Source organism: Schistocerca piceifrons, chromosome 7 (genome assembly GCF_021461385.2).
Source record: "Schistocerca piceifrons isolate TAMUIC-IGC-003096 chromosome 7, iqSchPice1.1, whole genome shotgun sequence".
Taxonomy (NCBI): domain Eukaryota; kingdom Metazoa; phylum Arthropoda; class Insecta; order Orthoptera; family Acrididae; genus Schistocerca; species Schistocerca piceifrons.
The window spans coordinates 182,067,730-182,082,339 of NC_060144.1; the positions used below are offsets into that span (position 1 = coordinate 182,067,730).

Here is a 14,610-nt window from a genome sequence, read left to right on the forward strand (position 1 = left end):
TAGTAGCAGTAACAGAGAGCAAGTTGGATGCGATGGCAGAGAGAGGATACAGTAGTAGTAGGACAGAACCAAGTCTGTGGCTGTGAAATAGAGACAGATAGACACAAAGAGATAATAACAATGAGTTGGGCTGCATAAGTGAGTGAGAATGGGCAATTGGGAGTGGATGGATGTGAGCGACTTACAGGTGTGGTCTAGTGGGTGTGAGCTACAGTTAGGGGAGCTCGTGGAAGTGTGAGATGAGTTGCATGTTAAAGAGAGCGCGAATATGTTCAGATGCCAAAATATTTTGGAAAATCGTGAAGTTATTGAGGAAAGCAGAATACGGCAGTTCGACTTTTTTACGCTCCGCTAAGAGCTCTTTTCCGCTGCTATCTAACATCTAGCATTTGTAGACTTAGAGAAAGCTTTTGACAATGTTGACTGGAATACTCTCTTTCAAATTCTGAAGGTGGCAGGGGTAAAATACAGGGAGCGAAAGGCTATTTACAATTTGTACAGAAACCAGATGGCAGATTGAAGAATCGAGGGACATGAAAGGGAAGCAGTGGTTGGGAAGGGAGTGAGGCACGGTTGTAGCCTCTCCCCGATGTTGTTCAATCTGTATATTGAGCAAGCAGTAAAGGAAACGAAAGAAAAATTCGGAGTAGATATTAAAATCCATGGAGAAGAAACAAAAACTTTGAGGTTCACCGATGACATTGTAATTCTGTCAGAGACAGCAAAGGACTTGGAAGAGCAGTTGAATGGAATGGACAGTGTCTTGAAAGGAGGATATAAGATGAACACCAGTAAAAGCAAAACGAGGATAATGGAATGTAGTCGAATTAAGTCAAGTGTTCTTGAGGGAATTAGATTAGGAAATGAGACACTTAAAGTAGTAAAGGAGTTTTGCTATTTGGGAATCAAAATAACTGATGATGCTCGAAGTAGAGAGGATATAAAATGTAGACTGGCTAACGGCAAGGAAAGCGTTTCTGAAGAAGAAAAATTTGTTAACAGCGAGTATAGATTTAAATGTCAGGAAGTTGTTTCTGAAAGTATTTGTATGGAGTGTAGCCATGTATGGAAGTGAAACATGGACGATAAATAGTTTGGGCAAGAAGAGAATAGAAGCTTTGAAACCTGGTGCTACAGGAAAATGCTGAGGATTAGATGGGTAGATCACATAACTAATGAGGAAGTATTGAACAGGATTGGGGAGAAGAGAAGTTTGTGGCACAACTTGACTATAAGAAGGGATCGGTTGGTAGGACATGTTCTGAGGCATCAAGGGATCACCAATTTAGTATTGTAGAGCAGCGTGGAGGGTAAAAATCGTAGAGGGAAACCAAGAGATGAATACACTAAGCAGATTCAGAGGGATGTAGGCTGCAGTACGTACTGGGAGATGAAGAAGCTTGCACAGGATAGAGTAGCGTGGAGAGCTGCATCAAACCAGTCTCAGGACTGAAGACCACAACAACAACAACATCTAACATGGACTATTTTTAAGTGAAACCATGGAGTAGATTAATAAATAAGATTCTTCCTGAAAAAAATTCGCCTTATTTTTTTCATTGTACCTTTATGCGAATTAAGGCTGTGTGTGAGGTACGATGTTCAGTTAGTGTCATGTAACGCAACTATATCTAACTGAAGCGGCAACACAATTTACGACCTGATGACAGGACGTAATCTGGAAAACAAGTATCGTAGTCTACTAATTAAAAAAAGAGTGATTTATGAAGTTTTATTGTAAATGCAGTAACTTTGCTTTGTTGACGGTGTACTGGTTGAGCTGACGAAGGAGGTGCGTGGGGTACACAGCCATACATAATGCAACAGCGTACGTGCGTAAGCGGATAATGAGGCAGGTCTAACTGTGACGTGGAGACGTGGACCGCGAAGGGGGAGGAAGGGCCGATGTGCTTAGAGCGTAGCAGGCGCGAGCGACGGCCCCCAGGTCCGCCGGCATACAGAGTGCGCCATCTCAATACATTAGCTGCGCGCGCGGCGGCGATGGAATCCTGGACGCCATAATCTGCGAAACGGCGTCTTACGCAAAGCTGGCAGCCGGTGCCGCCATTCAGCTCGCGTCTCGCCGCCTCGCTCCGCTGCTGACAGGCCCCGGCTGGGCAGGCTACGCGGGCTGCGAGCGGGTAGCGTGTGACGGCGCCGGTGGTGCTGACGCCTGCCAGGCTCTCTAAGCGGCTCACGTCGCGGGACCGCAGCGAAATAACCTCCACAGAAAGGATTTTTTATCACATTATCTAGAAATTTAGTTTCCGTGGTTGAATGAAAGGCTATGTTTCGCGTGGCCACATGCACTAGCGAAGTATTATGTATGTTGAAGGAAATTGTGACGTTCCTGCATCGTCTCGTTTCATATAGGTATTTACTTTGTTTAGTTTCACACAAGCCATTCCCAAGTGCCGTAGGTGCCAGCATGTCACAGTACATCCGACTAAGATGACGAAAATCACGGGATTCGTCCTGTGGTGTGCGTACTGTAAGACCTTCAGTACACACACCATCAGATTATTTGACCTGTCGCTCTAACGAAGTAGGCGAGTGTCAGAAATATGTCTCGTGGTCTTATCGTGGCGTGTTTATCTTCTGCCGTTAGGTCGGACGATAGAAATGCCATTTTCACGCTTAGAGTAGCAGATTGACAGTGACCAACTTTAAACGGAACTTGATTAATTTTCACACACATTTATTAAAATAAGAACAAGCATAAAAATTACTTAACTTGGTTCTGGATGCTATTTACAATTGACAATCTGAAGTTCCTTTGGTATTGGTACGTTAATCTTATTCTCACGTATATCTCTGGTGCTTGACAAAAGTGTCTACACCTTTATCTTCATGGCTATGTTCAAGAATATGGTAATCTTATTAGGCGCAGACTGAAACTTCACTATAGACTGGTACAGACAAATGTAGAAATCGTTCAGACTGGTGCAGACAAACGCAGACTGACTAATCGGAGGTCTGTACACTTGTTATAATACCTTGCGCGTTCATGTATCACTGCGTAAGTGTGATCTACGTAAGCAGCAATCTCATTGGCTGCGTTACATATTAATACGCGGATCGGCAGAAGCAGAATTTGGTCCGTCTCTATGGCACCGTCATCTCGTAGTGCGTAGACGGACGAGCGCTGCGCCTACGCTGTTGTGCTTAGCGGGGCGCGCTCTATTGGGAAACTTGTGTACGCGCTGACTACGCGCAACTATGTACACAACACGTCCCAATATAGTGTCGAGCTTCAAAAAATGGTTTAAATGGCTCTGAGCACTATGGGACCTAACTTCTGAGGCCATCAGTCTTCTAGAACTTAGAACTACTTAAACTTAACTAACCTAAGGACATCACAAACATCCATGCCTGAGGCAGGATTCGAACCTGCGACCGTAGCGGTCGCGTGGTTCCAGGCTTAGCGCTTAGTACCGCGCGGCCACCCGGGCTGGCTGTCGAACTTCCTATCGTCTGATATAGTGGAGCAACTCGATGTGACGGGGACTCAACAAGTTGTTAGAAGCTCCCTGCAGAAATATTTAGCCTTGCTGCCGGTGCAGCCGTTCACAACTCCATAAGTGTTGCCAGTGCACGGTTTTGTGCACGAACTGACCTGTCGATTATGTCCCATAGACGTTCGGTAGGATTCATGTCGGGCGATGTGGTTGGCCAAATCATTCGGTCGAACTGTCCAGAATCTTCTGCAGGCCAATCGCGGACAACTGTTGCTCTGTACGTAGCTCAATTTCACTCAAAAAATTCCATCATTGTGAAACCTTCCTGTCTCCTCTATATCACTTTTGTTATGCATCCTTCCCTTCTACAATAACCTATGAAACCTTCCCTCAGGATTTGTATCTCTTGCTTAATAATAACAAATGAAATCTTCCCTTTCTCAATAATAATAAGTGCAATCTTCGCATACAAATTTAAATGCTGCTTATTAAAAGTGATTTGCTGATTATTTCGACGAAACATAGAATGTGTCGCCGTCGTGGCTCTCAGTCGTTACCTGCAATAACCCAAAACTGTTCCTTACCATTTTTACTGTTACTGGATCGCCATCTGACTGCTACATCGAACTGCGACATGAATATACTTACTCTGTTTCACTATACTCTACTAGCTGCTGGTGGACTGTCATAATAAGTGGCTGTATTTATTACCAAAGCTGACGTTATTTTTCAGTAGCAAAGCTGACGTTATTCTTTAATTAACTTGGCTGAAGTTACGTAATTTATAGTTAAACTTTTTCTTGACAACAATAAAATTTTGCGAAGTTTTGCGTTGATGGTTTTTGGGATGGGGTATAATCAGTGATGTAATACTGCTGCCAAAAATTAATTATATTCTGAAAACGATTCTTCAAATATTTACTGTTGGTAATGAAATGATTTTACAAATGTTCTAATGGGACCTACTTTTTACAATAATCTTACAACTAGCATTGCCCAACCATACCTTCCGTGGTAGTGAGTTTCTCAAAAAAAAAAAAAAATTATAATAATAATTCAATAATATTAGTTCCTCTTATGATAATAGTTAGCTGATGTCTCCGTACATCCGTTTATAATCTCTTGTAAATCATAGCTGGTGGCTGGCAGGCACACCGCTCCTCTCAACCTCTCGCTTCAGACCAGCTACCGACTCGCTTCACATCTCGCTTACTACTGACTTCATACGAACGCTATAGTGCCGTCTCTCCCGCCAACAATGCTTTCTGGTGCAGGCAATCCCTGCTACCATTACCAAATGTATCAATGCGCGGCCTTTCCCGCTCGTTTCTTAAAATGTATCCATACGCGATTTCTCCCGCTCTTTTTAAAATTATATCAATATTGGTACCCGTGGTCTAGGGGTAGCGTCTTTGATTTATAATCAAAACGTCATCGGTCCCGGGTTCGGTCCCCGCCATTGCCTAAATTTTGATAAATAATCAGCATTGGCGGCCGAAGACTTCCGGCATAAAAAGTCAGCCTCATTCTGCCAACGTCCTTGTCAAAGAGGGCGGAGGAGCGGATAGAGGTTCAGGGCACTCTCTTGTCCTAGGGGTGGGAAATTGCCCCTAAAAGCGGAAGAATCATCAATGATCAACGACATGAGGATGCAGAAGGCAATGGAAACCACTGCATTAAAGACACGTAACGTGTATCTACAGGACATGTGGTCTGTATTTGAAGAAGTGTCATGATGATCTCTCCATTGGCAAAAGATTCCGTAATAGTCCCCCATTCGGATCTCCGGGAGGGGACTGCCAAGGGGGAGGTTACCATTAGAAAAAGATTGAATAATCAACGAAAGGATGACGTTCTACGAGTCGGGGCGTGGAATGTCAGAAGCTTGAACATGGTAGGGAAACTAGAAAATCTGAAAAGGGAAATGCAAAGGCTCAATCTAGGTATAGTAGGGATCATGAAGTGAAGTGAAAGGAAGACAAGGATTTCTGGTCAGATGAGTATCGGGTAATATCAACAGCAGCAGAAAATGGTATAACAGGTGTAGGATTCGTTATGAATAGGAAGGTAGGGCAGAGGGTGTGTTACTGGGAACAGTTCAGTGACCGGGTTGTTCTAATCAGAATCGACAGCAGACCAACACCGACAACGATAGTTCAGGTATACATGCCGACGTCGCAAGCTGAAGATGAACAGATAGAGAAAGTGTATGAGGATATTGAAAAGGTAATGCAGTATGTAAAGGGGGACGAAAATCTAATAGTCATGGGCGACTGGAATGGAGTTGTAGGGGAAGGAGTAGAAGAAAAGGTTGCAGGAGAATATGGGCTCGGGAGAAGGAATGAAAGAGGAGAAAGACTAATTGAGTTCTGTAACAAGTTTCAGCTAGTAATAGCGAATACCCTGTTCAAGACTCACAAGAGGAGGAGGTATACTTGGAAAAGGCCGGGAGATACGGGAAGATTTCAATTAGATTACATCATGGTCAGACAGAGATTCCGAAATCAGATACTGGAATGTAAGGCGTACCCAGGAGCAGATATAGACTCAGATCACAATATAGTAGTGATGAAGAGTAGGCTGAAGTTCAAGACATTAGTCAGTGAGAATCAATACGCAAAGAAGTGGGATACGGAAGTACTAAGGAATGACGAGATACGTTTGAAGTTCTCTAACGCTATAGATACAGCAATAAGGAACAGCGCAGTAGGCAGTACATTTGAAGAGGAATGGACATCTCTAAAAAGGGCCATCACAGAAGTTGGGGAGGAAAACATAGGTACAAAGAAGGTAGCTGCGAAGAAACCGTGGGTAACAGAAGAAATACTTCAGTTGATTGATGAAAGGAGGAAGTACAAACATATTCCGGAAAAATCAGGAATACAGAAATACAAGTCGCTGAGGAATGAAATAAATAGGAAGTGCAGGGAAGCTAAGACGAAATGGCTGCAGGAAAAATGTGAAGACACCGAAAAAGATATGATTGTCGGAAGGACAGACTCAGCATACAGGAAAGTCAAAACAACCATTGGTGACATTAAAAGCAACGGTGGTAACATTAAGAGTGCAACGGGAATTCCACTGATAAATGCAGAGGTGAGAGCAGATAGGTGGAAAGAATACATTGAAAGTCCCTATGAGGGAGAAGGTTTGTCTGATGTGATAGGAGAAGAAACAGGAGTCGATTTAGAAGAGATAGGGGATCCAGTATTAGAATCGGAATTTAAAAGAGCTTTGGAGGACTTATGGTCAAATAAGGCAGAAGGGATACATAACATTTCATCAGAATTTCTAAAATCATTGGGGGAAGTGGCAACAAAACGACTATTCACGTTGGTGTGTAGAATATATGAGTCTGGCGATATACCATCTGACTTTCGGAAAAGCATCATCCACACAATTACCAAGACGGCAAGAGCTGACAAGTGCGAGAATTATCGCACAAACAGCTTAACAGCTCATGCATCGAAGCTGCTTACAAGAATAATATACAGAAGAATGGAAAAGAAAATTTAGAATGCGCTAGGTGACGATCAGTTTGGCTTTAGGAAAAGTAAAGGGACGAGAGAGGCAATTCTGATGTTACGGCTAGTAATGGAAGCAAGGCTAAAGAAAAATCAAAATACTTTCATAGGATTTGTCGACCTGGAAAAAGCGTTCGACAATATAAAATGGTGCAAGCTGTTCGAGATTCTGAAAAAAGTAGGGGTAAGCTATAGGGACAGACGGGTCGTATACAATATGTACAACAGCCAAGAGGGAATAATAAGAGTGGACGATCAAGAACGAAGTGCTCGTATTAAGAAGGGTGTAAGACTAGGCTGTAGCCTTTCGCCCCTACTCTTCAATCTGTACATCGAGGAAGTAATGATGGATATAAAAGAAAGGTTCAGGAGTGGAATTAAAATACAAGGTGAAAGGATATCAATGATACGATTCGCTGATGACATTGCTATCCTGAGTGAAAGTGAAGAAGAATTAAATGATCTGCTGAACGGAATGGTCTAATGAGTGCACAGTATGGTTTGAGAGTAAATCGGAGAAAGACGAGGGCAATGAGAAGTACTAGAAATGAGAACAGCGAGAAACTTAACATCAGGATTGATGGTCACGAAGTCAATGAAGGAATTCTGCTACCTAGGCAGTAAAATAACCAATGACGGACGGAGCAAGGAGGACATCAAAAGCAGACTCGCTATGGCAAAAAAGGCAATTCTAGCCAAGAGAAGTCTACTAATATCAAATACCGGCCTAAATTTGAGGAAGAAATTTCTGAGGATGTACGTCTGGAGTACAGCATTGTATGGTAGTGAAACATGGACTGTGGGAAAACCAGAACAGAAGAGAATCGAAGCATTTGAGATGTGGTGCTATAGACGAATGTTGAAAATTAGGTGGTTTGATAAGGTAAGGAATGAGGAGGTTCTACGCAGAATCGGAGAGGAAAGGAATATATGGAAAACACTGATAAGGAGGAGGGACAGGATGATAGGTCATCTGCTATGACATGAGGGAATGACTTTCATGGTACTAGAGGGAGCTGTAGAGGGCAAAAACTGTAGAGGAAGGCAGAGATTGGAATACGTCAAGCAAATAATTGAGGACGTAGGTTGCAATTGCTACTCTGAGATTAAGAGGTTAGTACAGGAAAGGAATTCGTGGCGGGTCGCATCAAACCAGTCAGTTGACTGAAGACCAAAAAAAAAATCAATGTGCGGTCTCTCCCGCCAACAATACTTTGGTGCAGACATTCCCTGCTACCACAATTATGTCCAAAATGACAAATATTAATTATTCTTACTTAATCCTGCTATTAAAATATAAGCATCTTTCATAAATTGTGGTTTGAGAACACGTCTTACAATTGTCTGGTAATATGAATTCCTTGAATGGCTGAAAATTTTCTCAATGTACCCGAACATAACATTTCCAGTCAATGATTGGTTCAGTTGGACCAGAGGATGTCCATTCCGTGTAAACATAGCTCACGCCATTGTGGAGCCACCATGAACTTGTATAGGGCCTTGTGAACAGGTCCATGGCTTCGAAGGGGTGGGTCACACACTCGAACCCTACCATCAGCCCTGAACAGCTGAAATCTGTACTCATCTGACCAGGTCACGGTTTTCCAGTCCCCTAGGGTCCAACCGATATGGTCACGAGCCCAGGAGAAGTGCTACAGGCGATATCGTGCTGCCAGAAAAGGCACTAGAGTCAATCGTCTGCTACCACAATTCGCCGCATTGTCCTAACTAATAATTTCGTCGTACGTTCCACGTTGATTTTTCGCTGTTACCTTAGGCAGATGTGCTTTTCTGTTAGCACTGATAACTACGCAAACGCCACTGCTCTCGGTCGTTAAGTGATGGCCATCGGCCACAGCGCTGTCCGTACCGAGAGGTAATGTCTGAAATGTTCAAAAAATGGTTCAAATGGCTCTGAGCACTACGGGATTTAACATCTATGATCATCAGTCCCCTAGAACTTAGAACTACTTAAACCTAACTAACCTAAGGACATCACACAACACCCAGTCATCACGAAGTCTGAAATGTGGTATTCCTGGCACACTCTTAACAAAGTGGAGCTCGAAATACCGAATTCCCTAATAATTTCCGAAATGGGACATTCCATGCGTTACCTCCATCTACCATTCCCCGTTTAAAATCTTTTCGCCGCGCGTGGTATCCGCGCGGTCTAGGGCGCCATGTTACGGTCCGTGCAGCTACCCCCGTCGGAGGTTCCATTCCTCCGTCGGTCATGGGTGTGTGTGTTGTCCATAGCGTAAGTTAGTAAAGTTAGATTAAGTAGTGTGTAGGCCTATGGACCTTACCACAAAAAAAGTCTGTTCACAAATCACCTGAGTGCAGGTTACGGTTCCACCAATGCGTTGCCGTTTTATGCTTTTTGTACGCGACACTACCGCCATTTGCATATGTGCTTATCATTATCCTAGGTGTCCGCCCGCGGTAGCTGATTGGTCAGCGTGACAGAATGTCAATCTCAAGGGCCCGGGTTCGATTCCCGGCTGGGTCGGAGATTTTCTCCACTCAGGGACTAGGTGTTGTGTTGTCGTAATCATCAGCATTTCATCCTCATCGACACGCAAGTCGCCGAAGTGGCATCACATCGAAAGACTTGGACCCGGCGAACGGCCTACCCGGTGGAAGGCTCTAGTCACACGATTATCCTAGGCAACGGCCTTGCCGCAGTGGATACACCGGTTCCCGTCAGATCACCGCAGTTAAGCGCTGTCGGGCCTGGCCGGTATTTAGATGGGTGACCGTCGGGGCCGCCATGCGCTGTTGCCATTTTTCGGGGTGCACTCAGCCTCGTGACGCCAATTGAGTGACTACTCGACCGAATAGTTGCGGCTCCGGTCAAAGAAAACCATCATAAAGACCGGGAGATCAGTGTGTTGCTCACACGCCTTTCCTATCCGCAACCTCAGCTAAGGATGACACGGCCGTCGGATGGTCCCGATGGGCCACTTGTGGCCTGAAGACGGAGTGCTTTTTTTTATCTCTATCCTATGACTTTTCTCACCTCCGTTTATATCTAATTGTATTATTACGACATGTTGGCACGAGAATACTTGGCAGTAGGTGAATCGTGTGAAGTTAAATAAAGTTAATACGTGTACACAACAGTTGCGGTGGTATCTTCACAATATTTTTGAACAAATACAAGGTAATTCAAAATAAATACTGCTCGGTTGGCCGCGGGGCATAATGGGAATTTTGACGTAAATAGGGTTTGGTTTAGCGACGAAGCCCAGTTTCATTTGAATGGTTTCATCAGTAAGCAGAATTGGTGCGTTTGGGGGATTGAGAATCCGTATTTCGCGATCGAGAAGTCTCTTCAGCCTCAACGGGTGACTGTGTGGTGTAATGTCCAGTCACTGAATAATCGGTGCGTTATTCCTTGATGGCACGGCGACTACCGAACTTTACGTGAGGGTTTCAGAAGATGAGTTCGTCCCCATTATCTAAGATGACCCTGATTCCGGCGACATGAGGTTCATGCAAAATGGAGCTCGACCAAATCGAAACAGGAGAGTGTTTTTTGTCTTGGGGCGCCGCATTCTGTTGCTGTGTTACCCAAAGGCCACTGGGATGGGCCTCGACTGGACGCCATATTCTCCGGATCTGAACACATGCGACTCCTTTTTGTGGAGCTGTATTACAGATAAGGTGTATAGCAATAACCCTAAAACCATTGTTGAGCTGAAAACAGCTATTCAGGAGGTCATCGACGACATCGACATTCCGACACTTCAGTGGGTCCTGCAGAATTTCGCTATTCCTCTGCGCCACATCATCGCCAATGATGGCAGGCATATCGAACATGTCATAACCTAAATCCGAGTACCTTTAGTGGCGTTTACATGTTGAATATGGGGTGTGAACGCCGTATTTGGTAATTAATTTACATTTTTTTCATATCGTTCAATAATTGTCACCCTGTATGATAGCAATTCGGAGTTGCTGCTTAACTCTCGTTTAGTCAGCGCTAGAGTGTTACAGAGATGCTCATCAAATATCAGTAGCAGACACGACAAGAGAGGTGTTGTGCATCACCGAGAGGTTTCCCTTGAAATTTCGACGAGGCTCTTTTCGGGAAGAGTCGGGCAACGTGTTACTTCCTCTCACAGACAGCCAACGAAATGACCACGACGAGAAAATTCGAGGAATTAAAGCTAATACAGTGGTTTAACGACAATCATTCTTCCAAAACGCCATTCCACGAATGGGACAGGGAAAGTGGGCAGGGGATTAGTTCTTGGTACCAGAAGCATCCTCCACCACACACCGTTATGCGTCTTGCGAAGTGTGATGTAGATAGATGCGTAGTGACGTGACCGACAGATTTAAAAGACAAGAACGAGTGTTGTAGTTTCTGTTTGATGACGCATTCGAAAATAGCCCGAAGGTTTAGGGCTGAAATGTCATGTGAAGGTCACTTCTGTTCCTCAGGTGCATGCACGAAATCTGGTGGATTATTATTATTTTCTCCGCAAAGATTTGGTGTTCTTCTCTGTTGTTTGCCATCATGCAGAACCGTTGGACTAAAATTGCTTCAGGTGATTTGAAACTTTTTGGGACAAGGATATTACAGATTCAGCTTCACAATGTGTTTTCTTCAGCATCAGGCAGAGTGACTTGAGAGCTGTAGGTTCATTCCGAATTTTATCCGAGAAAAGACATCTGCCCTGGTGTTGTGATTAAACTCCTGCTTTCTGGAGATAACAATCGACAAAGTCTAGGCTTGGCTGACAAAAATCAGTTGAGCATCAGCATCATCCTTTAAAAGGTTGACTAAACCAGTCCATTAGTTTTCCGGGCCACACTTCACCAAAGCTTCTAAGCGTCCTCGAACTGTCTCGATTCGTTATAGTGGTCTTACTATACAATTCTGTAGACCTTTATGTTCTCTCTATGGACAGAGATACTCCGCGCCAGGAATTTAATCATCGAGCACAAATTAGCTTTTGCGTCTGATGGACTTCTGCGAGCGCCGAAGACGAAGAGAGATTTACGACGAAACAGCCGTTGACCAACAATCGAAGGGGAATACACCAACCGAGTTTTTTCTGCGATTCATGTAGAAAGAAATGTAGGACTTGTGTGTGCGGGAATTTATATCACTAACAGTATGTTGGTCTCCTTGCTAAAATCATTTTTATTTGTCCCCATTACCAACAATCCTATTCTTACTTTTTACTCTTCTGTTATGATTTCACGTTGTTGTTTTCTAGGGAATTCTGTAATGTCAATTTCGCCAACAAATTAATTTGTGATGGAATGTCGTGTAGTGAACATACATTTTAATAACAAAAAGTATTATTTAGTGTCATGTTTATTAACTGCCAGGTTGGTTAAAAATACGCGGTTGCCCTAGACTCAGGCCTGGAACCTCGCTTTTGGCTGTTTCACGTCTTGTCACGGCACGCAGTTTCAATATGCCATTGAGTTTTTAAAGAACGTGCACTGCGATCCAGAATGAAAGATTTATTCTGGAATTATTTGATTTTAGCAGAACTGCACTACAGACCTGAATAAAATTACGATTACCCGTACACGTGTTCCTGATTTGACCACTAGAAACGCTTTGGGGTTTTTATTACCAGTGAAGTTACTTAGATGGGGAAACATAAACTTAGTATGAAAGTTGATTACTACGATAAGGCGCCAAAATTGTTTTTATTGTTTCCAAAATTACGGCTAGAAAAATTCCAGCACTTTTCTATGGTTATAGTGGGGACAGTGCAAATAACTTCCTTCTTCAGACAAAGGTACCCATATAACTGTCGATCGATTTTAGTGAAAATCAGTAACGAATAAATTGACAGTAATTGCATCACAAAATACTTCGAATATACAAATAAGATAATCTAATTCCATCTCTCTCTACTCTTGGGAACAGAGATATAATTTTACCTTTTATTAATAGGTAGCTTATCAAAAATCATGCTTCAATTCAATACAGTGTTCTTGAATTTTGGCAACACAGTTAAAATCTCCACCATTTATTGGAGTACTCTGTAGGGTCTCCTTTTGCACGGGTGCCGTCGCCTGTTAGTTTTGTTATCAAGCCCACGGACGGCGCAGTGCTGAACAAATGAGCTTCTGCACTCAAAAAGGTGTTCTTGAACCAAATGGATACTATCCACACCAGATGCGTGACGCGCTACGGATCAAACACACAGTGTATTTACGGAATGAGGAAGATGACATAGAGAGGCACAGATACTTGTTTTTGCTGCTATATATGGGATGATTGTTGTCAAGAATAGGACTGATCGTCACCAACACAAAGTGAAAGGAGTTTTCGCCGTCTACGTAAGACAGCTTCGTTTTTGGGGTCCGCAAAACATGATGCTCAACAAGGCGGGCGGTTACAATATCCCCTGCGTGTGTGACGTTTCAGACATTGGGTAGACGACTCGGACATTCTATGTAATATACACGGAACACTGAAGCAACACCCGGCTGATACAGTCCAATAAACCAGCTGGGGCGGAGCACTGCTTCGACACCGGTCAATCTGTGTTAAAGACAATGCTGGAATTTTAGCGTCGGCTTCAGCTTTGAGAGCCAGTGTTGAAGGAAGCTGTAGAAGTTCGTTGCTTGAAGAATATAATTAATAGATTTAGCGGTATCAGCCGGATAAAAGCTTAAAATCCGGCCGCTGTCCTTAATAAACTCGTAGAGAGGTTGGTACAGAGCAGCTTCTAACCACACGTTGACATCCAAACACTGATCGACCAACTATACCTCAGACTTAGCTTATGGGTAGTTGTATGCCGCCTGACTACATCTCTAGTTTATGTATCTGTGGCCACATGTGCAGTAGCGAGATCAACAGGTTTGAAAGATCGGTGGTAATGCTGTAGCTTCACTCTCCCAGCACACCAAGATGATGGCCGAAAGATAATGTGCAGTGCGGACAGATTTTGATATCCATAGTTCCAACTCGTTATTAGCCTCTCTGACAGCAATAGTTTCTCGAGTGGTTTGTCGCCTATAGACGGCTGGTCTGTGGGCTAGCATTTCAGCGCTGCCGCAGCCAGCCGGTGGTCTGGGAAGTGACTCGCGGTTGAGCAGTGTATTTGACAGCGGCTGGAGCAAACGCCGTGACGTCATGGCCGACACGGTCCTTGGCCCGCTGCTAAACGTGGCGATTTTGGTCACTGCGGGTTCGGTGGGACCGAGTATCGGCTGAGGCCGTGAGGACTGCTCGTTGAAAAAAATATCTCTGCGCGACGCTCGGAACCCGACTTTTTCTCGGCATTTGAATTTGCAAGAAGCCTGCGTCCTCTGTGGTGCCGGGTTCGTCTCTTGTACGCCAGTTTGAAGAACCGGATGCAGGGATATCTGGTGAATGACATCCGTTGGTTCCTGATTCTTAATAAACTCGTCATAGTACCTAATTGATGGCAGCACTTGATCGAGCGGTTCTCAACTTGTGTCGCGCAGTGGCTATCCTAACTGGGCATCCTGACTGTAAACATCTTCATTCACGAATAGTTTAAACGATATCACTCAAAGTTTCTGTGAACGTGTGTGAGACTAAACCAGTGGTGCACGAGTTGCTTGACTAAGTTTGGCCGCACCTGCAATTAAAATTTGTCGTTTCGTTTGGAATCAGT

General features: G+C 43.9%; 1 pseudogene; it reads left to right on the plus strand.

Moving 5' to 3' along the window:
* The first annotated feature begins 9,651 nt into the window (after nucleotides 1-9,651).
* LOC124709313 lies at nucleotides 9,652-9,769 on the plus strand (annotated as a pseudogene).
* The last annotated feature ends 4,841 nt before the right edge of the window (nucleotides 9,770-14,610 follow it).